The sequence below is a fragment of the Gossypium hirsutum genome, chromosome D02, assembly GCF_007990345.1.
Source record: "Gossypium hirsutum isolate 1008001.06 chromosome D02, Gossypium_hirsutum_v2.1, whole genome shotgun sequence".
In the NCBI taxonomy this organism is placed as follows: Eukaryota; Viridiplantae; Streptophyta; class Magnoliopsida; order Malvales; family Malvaceae; genus Gossypium; species Gossypium hirsutum.
The window spans coordinates 44,597,788-44,613,816 of record NC_053438.1 but is presented as its reverse complement, the minus strand read 5'-3'; the positions used below and the strand labels follow the sequence as shown (position 1 = coordinate 44,613,816).

Genomic DNA, 16,029 nt, shown 5'->3' with positions numbered 1-16,029 from the left:
TTATAGTGGTGGATATTTGATTTTCAAGCAAACTTATGGTAATGACATTTCTTGTTCGACTGTTGAGTGCATATTTCTTGAACGTTAAACACTTTGACTACATTGAGTGAGGATGTCAATTATTTTTTATTTTGAATTAAAGGTAATTACTTAAATGAGGGGAGACATCTATGTTTTCTTACTTTAAAAATTTAAGCTTGGATTGTTTGAATCTTTAGTACCCTTTTAATTGAATTGCCAGCATGGTTGTTTGCAAATTATTTTTGAGACATTATTGATGAGAGTTACAAGTTGAGAAAGATTAATTTTAACGTCGATTGAGGATTTTTCTTGAGGACAAGCAAACGCTTAAGTTTGGGAATATTTGGTAACTGATAAAAGTAGCATGTTTTAATCTCGTTCTTATTGCGTTTTTGGATGATTATTGATGTAAATTGGTGAATTTTATGCTCCTAATCCTTTAAATTCATGTTCCTATACTTAAAAGAGCATTTGGGCAAAAAATAAGAAAAAATTAAACAAATAGAGTACATTTAATGTGCCACGCGGGCTGGGCATATGGCCATGTGCCAGACCATGTCAGTTTCACTATTGGCATCCTAAGCACACGAAAAAACACAATTTTTAGGCTTTTCGAGCATTTTAAAGCCTATAAATACCAAATAAAAGAAGGGAATAGAGGGCGACCTGAGAGTATTGAAGAAAACAACACAAAGAACACCATTGAAGCCAACTTTGAAGCAGAGTTCCATCAACATTCAAGACGTCTTTATGCTGACTTTGAGATATTTTTATTTACAATTATGAACTAATTCTCTAGATATCTAGGCAAGATGAACACTATGATGAATTCTATTATTTCATTTTTATTTTACGCAATAAATACTTGATTCTTGTTCTCAGTTATGTGTGCTTATCTCTTGTTTTAATATTTCCTGAATATTAGTTCATGTTTAATGTGCTTAAATCAAAGGAGGAAAAGTCCCTGTTTAAGAGTAGATCTAGCATAATTGAATGGACTTGCATGCAATCCTAGAAATAGGATGACATATATCTATCGAATTAGAGTCAAATCTAATAGGGGAATCCATAGATCGATTTAATTCGATAGTAGGGGTTTTAATTAGAAATAAATTTCAATTAATCAACCTAGAGTCAATTTCTCTTACTCTCAAAAGAGATATTAGTATAATTTTGAGATTTCTACGGATCAAGATACCAAGTGAATAAATCATTTAATTCAGATTCATAATGATAGATGAAGCCTAGGTGGATTCTTTCCTGGGTATTATTTAGTTTCTTGGTTATTATTCAATTATTTTCCTGATTTATTCTCTTCTGAGTTCTTTCGTTAATTAATTTAGTAGATTTTAGCTTAAACCAATTACTCCAATTTGTCGGTTAAATAATAGGAAAATAGTAATTACTAGTACTTTTAGTCCTCATGGATACGGTATCTTTACTCACCGTAGCTATACTATTTATCGATAGGTGCCCTTGCCTTTGTCGTATTTTTAGTTAGTTTTGTGACTATCAAATACGAAACACGACCTATATGATCCACGTGAATGCTTAGGATAGAAATGACATGTCATTAGGGTCATTTATCGTTTCGGGTGCTGATCTTGGATGTCTTACTGATCGCTGTGGTCTAACATTTGTTGCGGATTATCCGCAACTCATGTGAGCAGCATTGAGTAGTATAACATCTCAATCCACAAATCTTTTGAGCAAGTGTTGCGTGTAAATAACTAATGCAATTGTGCAAGTGTACACGTCATTCAAGTCATAAAGTGATAGGTAAGTATCATCTCCACAGGGATCGGAGATTGGTAAGAAATTGATTAAGTTATTATAATCCTATTAACTATACTAAATAGCAGGAAATACTGTTAAATTGAATAAGATATTGGTATAATGAATTAATGTAATTAAATGCTAAAAATAGAGAATTGATATGGAATAAAATGTAGTGGAAATTTACAGAGAAAAGCAAGAGTAATTATGTTGTTGAATGAATAGGGTTGCAATTATTCAGGTTAAATGCTCATATCAAAATAATGTCATGCCAAAATATTGTGTAATCAACTCCTCAGAGAGTCACTACTATAACCTGCCTCTTTCGATAGCTAGATCTTAAGCTAAAAATCTAAGTTATTGTATGTCTATAGAATTCATGATTAATAACTGCAATGAACGTCCTTCTTTGCACAACTCACAACATCTATGTCTAGAGTGCTACGAATATTTTGTCGAATATTTCTTTGCATCAAATGATTCAAGATGCAGTATATTTAACCTTTTCATAATTAAAAATACATCTATAAACACAGCACACAATCAACTATGTCTAGAGCTTGCATGCATGTATTTAAAATAGGCATAAATCGAATGAAATAGTGATATAGGCAATCACAAATCATGAGCATTAAAGATGATAAACATTCACCCAAATAACTCCAACCCAGAAAAGAATTAGTTCATAGGTGGAAAAGTAAACACCAAATTTAAATCATTCATCAACATTTAAAGAAGTTTGAATCACAGAAATCAGGAAAACTAAAGGCAGAATTGCAGGATTTCTTACCACACTCCAGCTTCTCATTTATCTTCCAGTTTTACATGAATCCAAGATAGATGTCTCTTCCCCTTCTTCATGCCTGTATTCTGCTCTCTCTAGTTGCTACCCTTTCTTTCTTTGAAATTCTCCGATGGAGTTCTTCTTTGCGAAGAGAGAGGACTGTCACCAGTCTCTTTCTTACACAAATTCTCCTCTCTTTTTTTCCTTTTTCTCTCTCCTTATTTTATTGGGTAGATCCATCCCACCTTAGCACACTTTTTTCATTCCTCTTTTCAGGTTGGATTTTCTGGTACACGCACAGCTGGCTGAGAATGATGTGGATAAAGTGCTGAGTCATCTTTCCAAAATTACCATGGCAAATCTGTTGGCAATCAATTTCAACATTTTCCACAACAATATTCACTTCCTTTATTTTCCCTCCTCATCTTCTTGCCTTTCCTACACCTCTGTACACACAAAACCACACATTTCCTCCCCAAGTGATAAACGTAACAAATAATGATCATTATATCACAATCTAAGCTTTGTTATGCAATGTTCTAAAAATATCCTTAAAATGTAAATGTATTCATTTAATTACAACAAATTAATTCTATTTAGAGGCCTTAAATATAACTCTTTTCAAGAGTTATCACACCCTCAAACCTGAATTATTGCTTGTCTTCAAGCAAATGATGTTTGAATATGCATGGAATTGCCAAAACAATCAATCACCAAATGTACTGGCAAATCGTAATAAGCATAATGTGTACCTCTATTCTCAGCAATCTTCTACTGAAATAAAGAAAAATTGCTTACAATTATTGTAAACTTGTTTAACAAATGAAGTGTAGAAAATGTTTCCTAAAGGTAAAAATTTCTAAATATTTCAGCAATTAAAACTATAGCAGATTTCTCTAAATATACTTAGGTTATCTCTCTCCTAAACTCAATGTTTTTTAGGCACTTATTCAATTTCCTACACAAAATTTTCCTAGGGAATTCTTATTGTCATATGATTATATACTTAACAACCTCAATGGAGCATACACTAGACTGTCACGTATTATATCATGTCACAAGTTGAATATAAATCACACATGAAAGAAAAGCTTTTGACTAAAAAGATGGATGGAGCAAACAACTACCTTCTTAGCAATTTAGGCTTAAGATTCAGTGGAGTGTCCCTAAAACATGTACATTCTTTTTGGACAAACACTCATATTTGAAATCATTTTTCTGGTCAACAATATAATGGAGCAAACAAAATATTACTGACCTACTCAACAGATTCAAACATTAGAGTATTCATATTATTTTACCATGATAAAAGTATATCCTATTACTATACTGAAACTAAGTCAAGAAGTCCTAAATTTATTCAAATAATGTTATTATAACCTAATTGTATTTATATTTCAATTATTTTACTTTTAGAAAGTCCTTTTCAATAACTGCCCTAGGCTAAATATGCCTACACAACTGTCAACCTATTTTCTAAGTTTACAAAGAAAAGTTATTATCCTCGTTGAACATCATTGATAATCATATACTCACATAATCTGGCAGTTGAATGGCAATTGAACATTATGGCAAAAAAACTATATGAACAATTATCAATGTAGTATATATGCACAACACAACACACCCCCAAACCTAAGGGATGCATTTCCTTCAATGCATTAGCATGACAAAGTAAAATTAATAAAAGCAACATGAATGCATGAAACAAATAAAAACTAAAATGAAGGATCATGAAAATATTAAAATCAAAGCTTGGAGGGGAAAGAAATTACTTCACTTAGGTTTGGTGGATTTCCTTTTAGCTCTCTTGTAACGTTGCGGCCTTGCTGTGAAATCAACATCTTCTTGGACTACTTTTTCGACAGCCTTCTTGAATCTTTTTCACTGAAGCTAATTAATTGGCACTTCATCTGCATTGCCAGTATCTAACGTTATGATTTCATGTTCTTGTTCAGTCATTGGTGCCTTGGATTGTGGTGCTTTGGCTGTGATGGTTGGTGTAAAAGTGTGTTGTCAGTCATCATCCTCCTTGTCAGAGTCAAGGTGTACAAATTCTATTGGTTTTTCATCTCTCACGAGCTCTTTGGTATGCTTGTTTGTAGTGGCAGGTTCTTCATTATCTTCTTTATCATCAGATAAAGCTTATTTAGGAAACATAGGAAAAGCATATACGAAATCTATCGTGACTCGATCTTACTTCCACTCAGGAATCATACATGTTGTAATAATCTCGACGGTACCTAATGTTCTGCTTTTACCTGTTGACACATCAAACATTTAACTACAAACTCACAAATGTCACGTTTCGTACCTGGCCACCAATACATCTGTTTCAAATCACAATACATCTTCGTGCTACCAGGATGAATGAAATACGTACTAATGTGAGCCTCTGATAAGATATCATGTTTCAAGTCTGAATTATTCAAAACACAAATTCTATCATGGTAAAGCAACATACCATCATCACCAATACTGTATTCAGTAGTCAAATTATCCTAAACCAAGTTTCGTTTCATTATCAACTTCTGATCATCATTTTGTAACTCTCAAATTCGTTGTAGAAACAAGGTTTTAATCCTTAACTCCGCCAGTACAGAACCACCGTCATTCAAAGCTAAATGAGCACTCAATGATCAAAGTGAAAACAATGATGATTTTCAACTAAGTGCATCCGCAACCACATTAACCTTTCCCGGATGGTAATCAATAACTCGATCATAATCTTTTAGTAACTCTAACCAATGCCACTATCTCAGATTCAGTTCCTTCTGTGTCCTTAATACTTTAAACTTTTGTGATCAATATACATATGACATTTCTCACCATAAAAATAATGTTTCCATATCTTCAAAGCGAAAACAATTGCGACTAACTCCAAATCATGTGTCAGGTAATTTCGCTCATGAGACTTCAATTGCTTAGAAGCGTAGGCAATTACTTTTCCACATTGCATCAAAACACATCCTAATCCACAAAGAGATGAATCACTATAAACAATAAACTCTTTCCTGGATTCAGGCTGGATCAAAATAGGAGCTTCAGTCCACATGTTATTCAATTGCTCAAAACTTTTCTGACATTTTTCAGTCCAAACATAACTAGCATCTTTTTGTAGTAGTTTAGTCATCGGAGATGCTATAATGGAAAAGTTCTTAACAAAATGGTGATAGTATCCGGTTAGTCCCAAGAAGCTTCGTACTTCAAAAACATTCTTCAAAATTTTCCAATCAATAATCGCAAATACTTTATTCGGATCAACCTTGATTCCATCAACAATTAATATGTGTTAGTCCATGAATGTCATAGGAGCATTAGTCAAACCAAATGGCATCACCAAAAATTCATAGCGACCATATCTAGTTTTGAATGTAGTTTTTGGTATGTCTTGCTCTTTAAATCGTAGCTGATAATATCCAGATCTCAAGTCAATCATCGAAAATATTGTAGCTTTTTTTAACTGATCGAACAAATCATCAATACGAGGTAACGTGCATTTATTCTTAATAGTAGCTTTATTCAGCTGTCGATAATCTATACATAGTCTTATTGACCCATATTTCTTCTTCACCAACAGAACTAGAGCACTGCAAGGTGACAAACTCAGTCGCATGAATCCGCAATCTAACAACTCTTGCAATTGTACTTTTAACTCTTTCAATTCTGTAGCGGCCATCTTGTATAGTGTTACCAAAATTGGAGCTGTTCCAGGCACAAGTTCGATTACAAATTCTACCTCTTGAGTTGGTGGCAATCCAGACAGTTCTTCAAGAAAAACATCAGCATATTCTTTGACTATCGGCACCTGCCTAATTTTTTATTCCGTCACTTTTGAATCAAGAATGTAGGTTAAGTAAGCTTCACATCCCTTTTTAATCATTTTTTTAGCTGACATTGCTAAAACTACATTTGTAGTACAATCGACCCCATCTACCCTAACACAAATAAATTCACCATTTGAACGCTTCAAACTAACTTGTTTCCTTCGGTAACTCACTAATGCATCATGTTTGGACAAAAAGTCTATTCCCAAAATGAGATCAAAATCTCCAAAAGGTAACAACATAAAACTAACGGGAAAATCATAACCCTTGAATTTCAATGGACAAGATTTACAAGTCTGATTACCTAAAACACACAAACCTAATGGATTCGTTCCTTTGACAACATATTCAGTAGACTCAATAAGAAAATTCTTTTTATCTACTAATGCAATACATATAAACGAGTGAGTCAATCTAGGATCAATCATTGCATACACATTAATATCAAAGAAAGAAACAGCACCAGTAATAATGTAATGCTCAGTAATGAATGAAAACTGAACACCAGGTAAGGTTGTAAAGAAGGAGAGGTGAGTCATTAAGACTGCTTAAATACCAAGTCTTTCCTAATAACCCAATCCCAGATATGTTCATTCTCATTGCCACATCACTTAGTCTTTTTCTTTCTAAAGAAGTATTTATTCATGCTTGGTATGTTTTATTTTACAAAGAGTAAATCCTAATTACTAAAGAAATAAATTCCTAAAGACCTAAAAAACAATTAAATAAATAACAAGACAAGAATCCCCCTTTTATTTTTCTAACTCATTCCCCTTATCTTCTTTAGTTCCATCTCTGCTTGCATTGTCAATATATTCCGTCCATGTTTCAAAGATAGCATCTGGGAACTCAGTAAAAAAAATGTTAGAGATATTCTTAAAAGTATTTCGAATTGAATCATCCTTAATTTTTGCATATTTCCAGTAAGTTTCTTGTTGATTGTGCATGAACTTGCACATATCCATCAAAATTGACAGCTCTGATTTCTTTGAAGTACTTGCAGGAGTCAGCATTGGAGTCATAAATTCTGGTTCAACACTTAGCTTGACTGGTTCTTCTTCTAGCTCACCCTTGGTTCAAAGTTTTCAACTCCTTCAACTGGTTAAGGACTATTTGGTTCCTTATCAGATTCTTCTTCTTCAGTGTTTGTAACTAAATTAGCTTCAGTTTCTGTTTTATTTTTCGACTCTTCGGTTTTTGGCTCAATTGGTTCCTCTTGCTCGCCTTGGTTCAGCTCATGCACTCTTTTTACTAGCCTTTCAAGATCATGACTTGTGATGTACCCTCGGACATACTGCCCCTTCAGATTTGCTTGTGTTTTAACACGGGCCCTTAAGCAAAGTGAAGTGATTAATGATGGAAAATAAGCACTTCCTACCTTTTTTTTAGCACAATCGTGAATTTCCTTGAGGATAATTTTCCCAACATTAATGGACTTTTCTGTCAAAATTGCATATAACAAGAGCATTTGTTCCATCGAGATGGTGGAACTATATGAGATAGCCATAAAACTGTAGCGAACAAAATAAAACCATACCTTTGCTACACGTTTTAAATATTCTCTTCGACAAGAATGGCTCCCATACTTTCTTATAATCCATTAGGATCCCGAATTTGTCACAACATCAAGCACTTGTTGAAGAAAATTCCAATTTTATATTGTTCATCATAGGGTAGTACTCATCTTCCTCAACATCAGGTAAATGAAACAAATCATTGATGGACTTAGAAGTAAGAGATACATTTTTCTTTCGATCGATGACTTCAGTAGCATCTTGTGTAGTCAAACTAGCATAGAATTCTCGAACTAGTTCATCATCAGGAAATGAACGAGCATCATAGAATGGTTCCCACTTGAAAGCATTGATTATCTTTCAAATCGGTACAGGGACAACCATCACATCATTTGTAACACCCCAAACCCGGCCTAAGAGTTATGGCCGAATCTAGCGGTGTCACATTGAGGTGTTTAGCAAAAATTGAACTCGTTGGTAAAAATTCGCTTCTAGGTTTAAAAACCCCTTTATTATTATTTAACAAATCATCTAGTCAAAAATGTTTACCTTGTTATCTGCTATTGTTATAAAAGGTTGATCTAAAATCGCGAAAGTTTTTGAAAACTCTAATGTTTAAATTTTGTGTCTTTGAAAATAGTAATTATTTTGAAAATTCGTCTTCTGCTAAACTTGCAATTTAAAATAAGTAAGCAAAAGCCCAACTAAAAATTTAAACAATCATAAATGACCTTATTACTTAAACAAAACCCAACACAAACTTTAATTTAAATAAAAGAAATTGTAGCACAGCTGCAGTTGTGTGGCCACCTCCGAGTCTCTCGCAGCACCGACCCACCTACAACTGGGGATTACCTGTACAGTTAAACAAAGGGGTGAGTTTACAAAAACTTAGTGTGTAATCCCTTAACAAGCAAACAGTCAATTAAACAGTAGATAAATGCAGTTTGGCCCTGAGCCCGTTACAGTAACAGTCCAGTTCAGTGTGGGCCTCAGCCCTTTCCTGTAAAAGTAAATGATTGGGCTTGAGCCCATCACAATGCCAGTAATCACTAGGGCCTTTTTCCAATTTCAGTAATATTATTAGTGGGGCCTTGGCCCAAAATAGTAATAAATATCAGTCATGCAGTGAATAGTATGTAATATCATTAATCGATGCAGTAACAGTACAAAATCATTAATCAGTACAGATATACAGTTAGAAATCCTACCCAATCCAGCCTCTACATACCACTCCATCCCTCTAAAAACACCATGTGGGGATAAAATCGACCCACCCAGCCAGACACACCAAGATTAGCACCGGTTACGGCACTAAACAATATTACAGCAAAGCTTCTAGTAAAATAAATGGCATATAGCCATCAGTAGGTCCACAATCGTCTTGGGCGACCCGTGCAATCTTATCAGTACAGTATACTTCCTCCAAATATAACAGCCTATCCCCATGCATTATATCGTGCCATAATATCATACGTGTATGCAAAATATCATGCTCAATCATAGTCATACATATCATAAAGCAAATCAGTCATACACAACATAAAGCCATAATAGTCATTTCATCTCCTAGCGGTATAACAGTCATTTTACCCTATGGAGGTATTTAGGTCATTTTACTCTATAGGGGTATTTCGGTCATTTTACCCTATGAGGGTATTTCGGTCATTTTACCCTATGAGGGTATTTCGATCATTCTATCCTATAGGGGTATTTCGATCATGTTACCCTATGAGGGTATTTCGGTTATTCTACCCTATGAGGGTATTTCGGTCATTTTACCCTATGTGGGTATTTCGGTCATTTTACCCTATGGGGGTATTTCGATCATTTTACCCTATGGAGGTATTTTCGTCATAACAGTGTAAATGGGCCCAAGGCCCATTACTCGGCCCAAGTGCGCCCACATGCTCATGCGGCCCGCTCGCCAAGGCTTGAACCCCTGACTTTTCTGACACTTCCAAACACTCCCAAATCACTTAACCACTGAAGCAAACATTCATTTATGTCACTTTCTTGCACAACTAAATATTTATGTGCAGTCTCCTAACTGTTCCATTGTTCAAAACATATTTCTTCTAGGCCCAAAATTTAGGGTGTTACATCATTGCTCTTCAGGTTAAAACCCTTTTTCGGTATCATAGGTTGATGCTTGAAAATTGAATCAAATCACTCTTTCACTTCTTCATCGATTAAAATCGGTTTTTCAGAAGTAGTTTTAGACTATCTAGTGCTTTTGCGAGACATGGTATTTTCCCAAAAATTTGGCAAAGTTTCTGCTTGCAAAGGCAAAAGAGAAATCAACAAAAGAGGGTGGATCTTCCATCGATAAACCTTGCGACGATGAAGGAGTTACGGCAAAAGCGGCAATGTGTGGCAGTAATGGTGGTATGTGTCGGCGATAACAGCTGCGTGCGGTAGCGACGTTGATGCTTCGGTAATTCTCTTATGGTGACACTAGGTAGTTTCGGCCAAGGAAAAGAAAAGGGCTAGAGGTTCCTTTCGGGATTTGAAGCTAGCAGCACAAAAAGACAGAATTTTAGGAATTTTAGGGTATAAGTAACTTACTTTGAGGGATATGAAAATTTAGTAGAATGGAGAGGGGTTTATATAGGGAAAAATTAGAGCAACATGTAGCAAAATTTTAGCTAAATTAAAGTTACTTGGGCTGCAAGTAAGGGTTAAATTTTTCCCTCCTTTTCGCTGAATTGGGCCTTAGACCTAGACTGTATCTTAAAAAACACTAATTAGTAATTGGGCCAAACTTAACCCCCTTTAATAACAATAAAATTTAAAATTAAACAAAATAAATTAAACTAGAAAAAAACATTTTAAAACCTAATTAGCAGATTTCTTCTTAACAAATTGCATTAAATTAACTCCTAGGAAAGGTTGGGGGGTCACAGCGGTCCCACTTAAGTTTCAATCTCCTTAGACAGAATTAATTAAATGTACTTAATTTAAGAAAATAAATTCTAATTATTTATTTATTTACAAGACGAGTTTATGAAAAATCAAGGGTCTGTTAATTTGAACGAAAATTTAACTCACTCAACTTCACCATCCCAGTAGTGTTTGAGACGTTGACCATTAACTTTAAACGTACCTCCGTAATTGTCTTACAATTCAATAGCTCCATAAAGACAAACTCGGTGGATGGTATAAGGTCCTTTCCATCGGAATTTTAGCTTCCCAAGAAATAACTTCAGCCTTGAATTAAACAACAACACCTTCTGACCTTTTACAAACTCGCGAGGTTGTATATGACTATCACGCCATTTCTTTGATCTTTCTTTACACATTTTGGTATTCTCATAGGAAAACAACCTCAACTCTTCCAACTCATCAAGTTGTAACATCCTTCTCTCATTGGCTCGCTTAAGATCAAAATTTAACTTCTTCAAAGCCCAGTGAGCTTTATTCTCCAATTCTAATGGCAAATGACATGCCTTTCCAAACACTAACCGATAAGGAGTCATTCCTAATGGAGTCTTGAATGTTGTTCGATAGGCCTCTAATGCATCATCGAGCCTTTGAGACCAATCTTTTCTGTTAGGGCGTACTACCTTTTCAAGGATACCTTTGATTTCACGATTCACTCTTTCAACTTGTCCATTAGACTAAGGGTGATAGGCAGTAGCAATCTTCTGCTTCACATCATATTTGTCAAGCAACCACTTAAGCCATTTGTTCAGAAATTGAGAACCTGCATCACTAATAATAGCTCTTGGTGTCCTAAATCGTGTAAACACATACTTATGTAGGAATCGCATGACTACCTTAGCATCATTTGTAGGGTATGCTTCAGCTTCAACCCACTTGGATACATAGTCCACAGCAACTAAGATGTATTTGTTCCCATATGAAGAAGGAAATGGGCCTAAGAAGTCAATGCCCCATACGTTGAACAATTCAATCTCCAAAATGTTTGTCAAGGGAATCTCATTCCTCCTTGATATATTTCTAGTTCTTTGGCACTTATCATAGTTCTTCACATAAACGTAAGCATCTTTAAATAGTGTAGGCCATAAGAAACCTGCTTGCAAAATCTTTGTTGCAGTACGTGAACCACCAAAGTGTCCCCCACTTGGAGATAAATGGCAATGATATAAGATCTCAGCAATCTCACTTTCAGCTGCACACTTTCGAATTATATTATTTGCAAAGTGTTTAAAAAAATAGATCCTCCCAAAAATAATACCGACTATCATGAAGGAGTTTCTTCCTTTGTTGGTATGTCATTTCTCGAGGAATTATTCCACATGTAAGATAATTGGCAAAATTAGTAAACCAGGGTATTTCATGAATTTGACTTACCTCAAATAAGTGATCATCTGGGAAATTCTCATTGATAGGCACACCAGACTTGGTTGCCTTATCTTGCTCCAACCTCGATAGATGATCAGCTACTTGATTTTCGACACCTTTTCTATCTTGGATCTCAAGGTCAAATTCTTGGAGTAAAAGTATCCAATGAATTAGCCTTGGTTTTGCATCTTTCTTCGTGAGCAAGTATTTAATGGCCGCATGGTTAGTAAAAACTGTAACTTTTGTACCTATAAGATATGAACAGGATTTTTCAAAAGCAAAAACTATAGAAAATAGTTCCTTTTCAGTTACTGTATAATTAAGTTGGGCTCCCGTTAAGGTTCTACTTGCATAGTAAATGGGGTGGAATACTTTTTTTCTTCTTTGACCCATCACAACTCCAACAGCATAATCACTTGCATCGCACAACAACTCAAAAGGTGAGTTCCAATCAGGTGTAACAATTATTGGGGTTGTAATTAACCAATTCTTTAGATCTTCAAAAGCTTCCAAACATGCTTTGTTGAAATTGAACACTGTATCTTTCTCTAACAACAAACACAGCGACTTAGAAATTTTCGAGAAATCCTTGATAAACCTTTGATAAAAACCAGCATAGCCTAAGAAACTTCTGACTCCTTTCACATCTTTGCTTTGTCAACTTCAATTCCTTTCTTTCAGATCTTGTGACCTAAGACAATTCCTTCATTGACCATAAAATAACAATTTTCCCAATTAAGGACAAGATTCGTCTCTTCGCATCTCTTCAGTACCTTAGCCAAATTACTCAAACAAATATCATAAGTGTTACCAAAAATAGAAAAATCACCCATGAAAACCTCGATGAAATTTTTGACCATATCAGTAAATATTGCCATCATGCATCGTTGAAAAGTTGCAGGTGCACAACATAAACCGAAAGGCATTCGCCTAAAAGAAAACGTACCATACAAACAAGTAAAGGTTGTTTTATGTTGGTCCTCCGGGGCTACAACTATTTGGTTATATCCCGAATAGCCATCTAAAAAATAATAGAATTCATTACCTGCCAGTCGATCTAACATCTGATCCATAAAAGGAAACAAAAAATGGTCCTTCCGAATGGCTTTGTTCAGCTTTTTGTAATCAATCCAGATTCTCCAACCGGTAATAGTTCTCGTTGGAATCAACTCGTTGTGCTCATTTTTAGCAATCGTGATTCCACCTTTCTTCGACACACACTGTACTAGACTTACCCACGAACTATATGAAATAGGATAGATGATTCCTGCATCTAACCATTTAATCACTTTCTTTCTCACAACTTCTTTCATAATAGGATTGAGCCTCCTTTGCCCATCAATTTGAGCTCTTTCACCTTTTTCTAAAATGATTTTATGCATGCAAAATGAAGGGCTTATACCTCGAATATCAGCTATGCTCCAACCAATTGCTTTCTTAAATTTCTATAGAACAGCAATTAATTGCTCCTCTTGATATTTTTTCAGTTCCGCTGAAATAATAACAGGCAAAGTAGAACAATCACCTCAATACACGTATTTCAAATGGGAAGGAAGTACCTTTAGTTCGAGTTTAGGTGGTTGTTCGATTGACAATTTGGGTTGCACAAATTCTCTGACTTGCAATACCAACGGTTCAAACTATGTGGATTAAATATAATTTCTCGGATTGGCTTTCATCAAAGCCATGTTTTCTTCACCTTATTCATCCTCTAAAGGGTCAAGGTCTAAAGCTTTCTCTAATGGATCTTCTTCAAAATTGCTTTCCAAAGAAACCAGGGTTTTTATCTCTTCCATAACTGAACACTCCTCTGTTGGATCGGAAAATTTCATTGCTTTAAGAATGTTAAAGGTTACCTAATCGTCTTGAACTCGCATGGTGAGTTCACCTTTCTGCACATCAATTAACGTTATTCCTATGGCTAGGAAAGGTCTTCCTAGGATAATTGGTACTTCTTTATCTGCTTCAAAATCTAAAATAATGAAATCAGTAGGAAAAATAAATTTATTGACTCTTACCAAAACATCCTCAATCTTTCCTTCAGGATATGCTAAAGATTGAACCGCTAGCTGAAGCGTCACAGTTGTAGGTCTTACTTCACCTATTCCTAACATCTTTAAAGTAGACTTAGGCATTAAGTTGATACTCACTCCTAAGTCACACAAAGCTTTACCACAGTAAGATTCACCAATGTTACAGGGTATAGTAAAGCTTCCTGGGTCTTTCAAATTCGGTGGCAGTTTATTCTGCTGGAATGCACTGCACTCCTTTGTCAAAGCAACAGTCTCATACTCACTCACTCGTTTCTTCTTGGACAGTATGTCCTTCATAAACTTCACATAATTCGGCATTTGTTCTAAAGCATCCACCAACGGAATATTGATATGTTAATGCTTCAGAACATCCAAAAACTTCTTGAATTGCACCTGCTGTTTCTGCTTCTGTTGCTGCAATCTTTACAGATATTGAGGTGATGGAACTTACGGTTGAACCGGACAACTTTTCTGAGTAGGTAAATTTGGATCCAAAGAAGATGTTAAAATATCTGAATTCACTATGTCAGGGTTTACCTTGTTAGACTTTGCAGATTCTGATTCCTTTGGTGTAGGAACTTCAACAGCTAGTTGACTTTCCTCCTTTTCAACATGCTCATCATCGACAATAATCAACTGGGGTTCCAGTGTCTTTCCACTTTGCAATGCCATTGCCTTGATATGTTCTTTACCCAAATTTCTTGGATTCTTAGTATCGCTAGGCAAGGTTTCTTGCGGTCTATTACGAAGCTCCGTAGCTAACTGACCCATTTGGTTTTCCAAATTTTTCAGTGTTGCTGCTTGGGTTTGGATCAAAGTGTCATTATTGCCATGTACGCTTTCAACAAGTTCTCCAAACTGTTTGATACCTCAGCTTGAGGTGGTTTTAGAGCTTGCTGATTAAAACCTTGAGATTGGTTGGGTCTCTACTGCAATAAGTTGTTGTTCGATCCATTTCCTTGGTTGCTCCAAGAAAAGTTAGGATGATTACGCCATGAAGGATTGTAGAAGTTTGACTAGGGTCCTTGTCCACTATTATTTTGATATTGGTTCCCCACATAGTACACTGACTCGGGATTTGATGGACAATTCTTAAAAGAATGACCTTCCCCACAGTACACACAGGAAACTACTTCAAATGGACTTGGTGGCTGAGCTGCAAAATTATTAGTACTATTAGCAGTTAACTATTTTAACATAGAGGAAATACATGATACCTGAGCTGATAACGAATTGAGGGAGTCAACTTCATGAACTCTGGCTACACGTCTTCCTGAAGTTATTCGATTTGTTGGCCATTGATAGTTATTACTCGCGATCCTCTCAATGATCTCATAAGCCTCATTATAAGACTTAGACAAAATTGCACCATTCGCGGAAGCATCTACCATCAATCTTGTATGTGCATTGAGACCATTATAGAATGTCTCCAACTGGATACAATGAGGAAACTCATGATGAGGACACTTACGAAGTAACTCCTTGAATCGCTCTCAAGCCTCATACAAAGACTCATCATCCAATTGTTGGAAATTTGTGATCTCGTTCCTCAACTTAGCATTTTTGCTAGGTGGGAAATACTTAACCAAAAATCTCTCTGCTAATTCTTGCCATATAGATATGGAACTTGGTGGCAATGAATTGAGCCATGCTCGTGCTCGATCTCACAACGAGTACGGAAACAACTTCAACCTCAGTGCATCTTCAGTCACATCGACTATCTTGAAGGTGGAGATGTGGATCTTCCGTAGGCATACCACTAAATT

The 16,029-nt window shown here is 35.5% G+C and overlaps 1 non-coding gene across 1 annotated transcript; it reads left to right on the top strand.

Moving 5' to 3' along the window:
* Nucleotides 1-15,712: 15,712 nt before the first annotated feature.
* On the top strand, nt 15,713-15,819 carry LOC121215161 (small nucleolar RNA R71). Its single transcript, XR_005910890.1, has one exon. It is a non-coding gene; the product is annotated as a small nucleolar RNA R71 (small nucleolar RNA).
* Nucleotides 15,820-16,029: the final 210 nt, after the last annotated feature.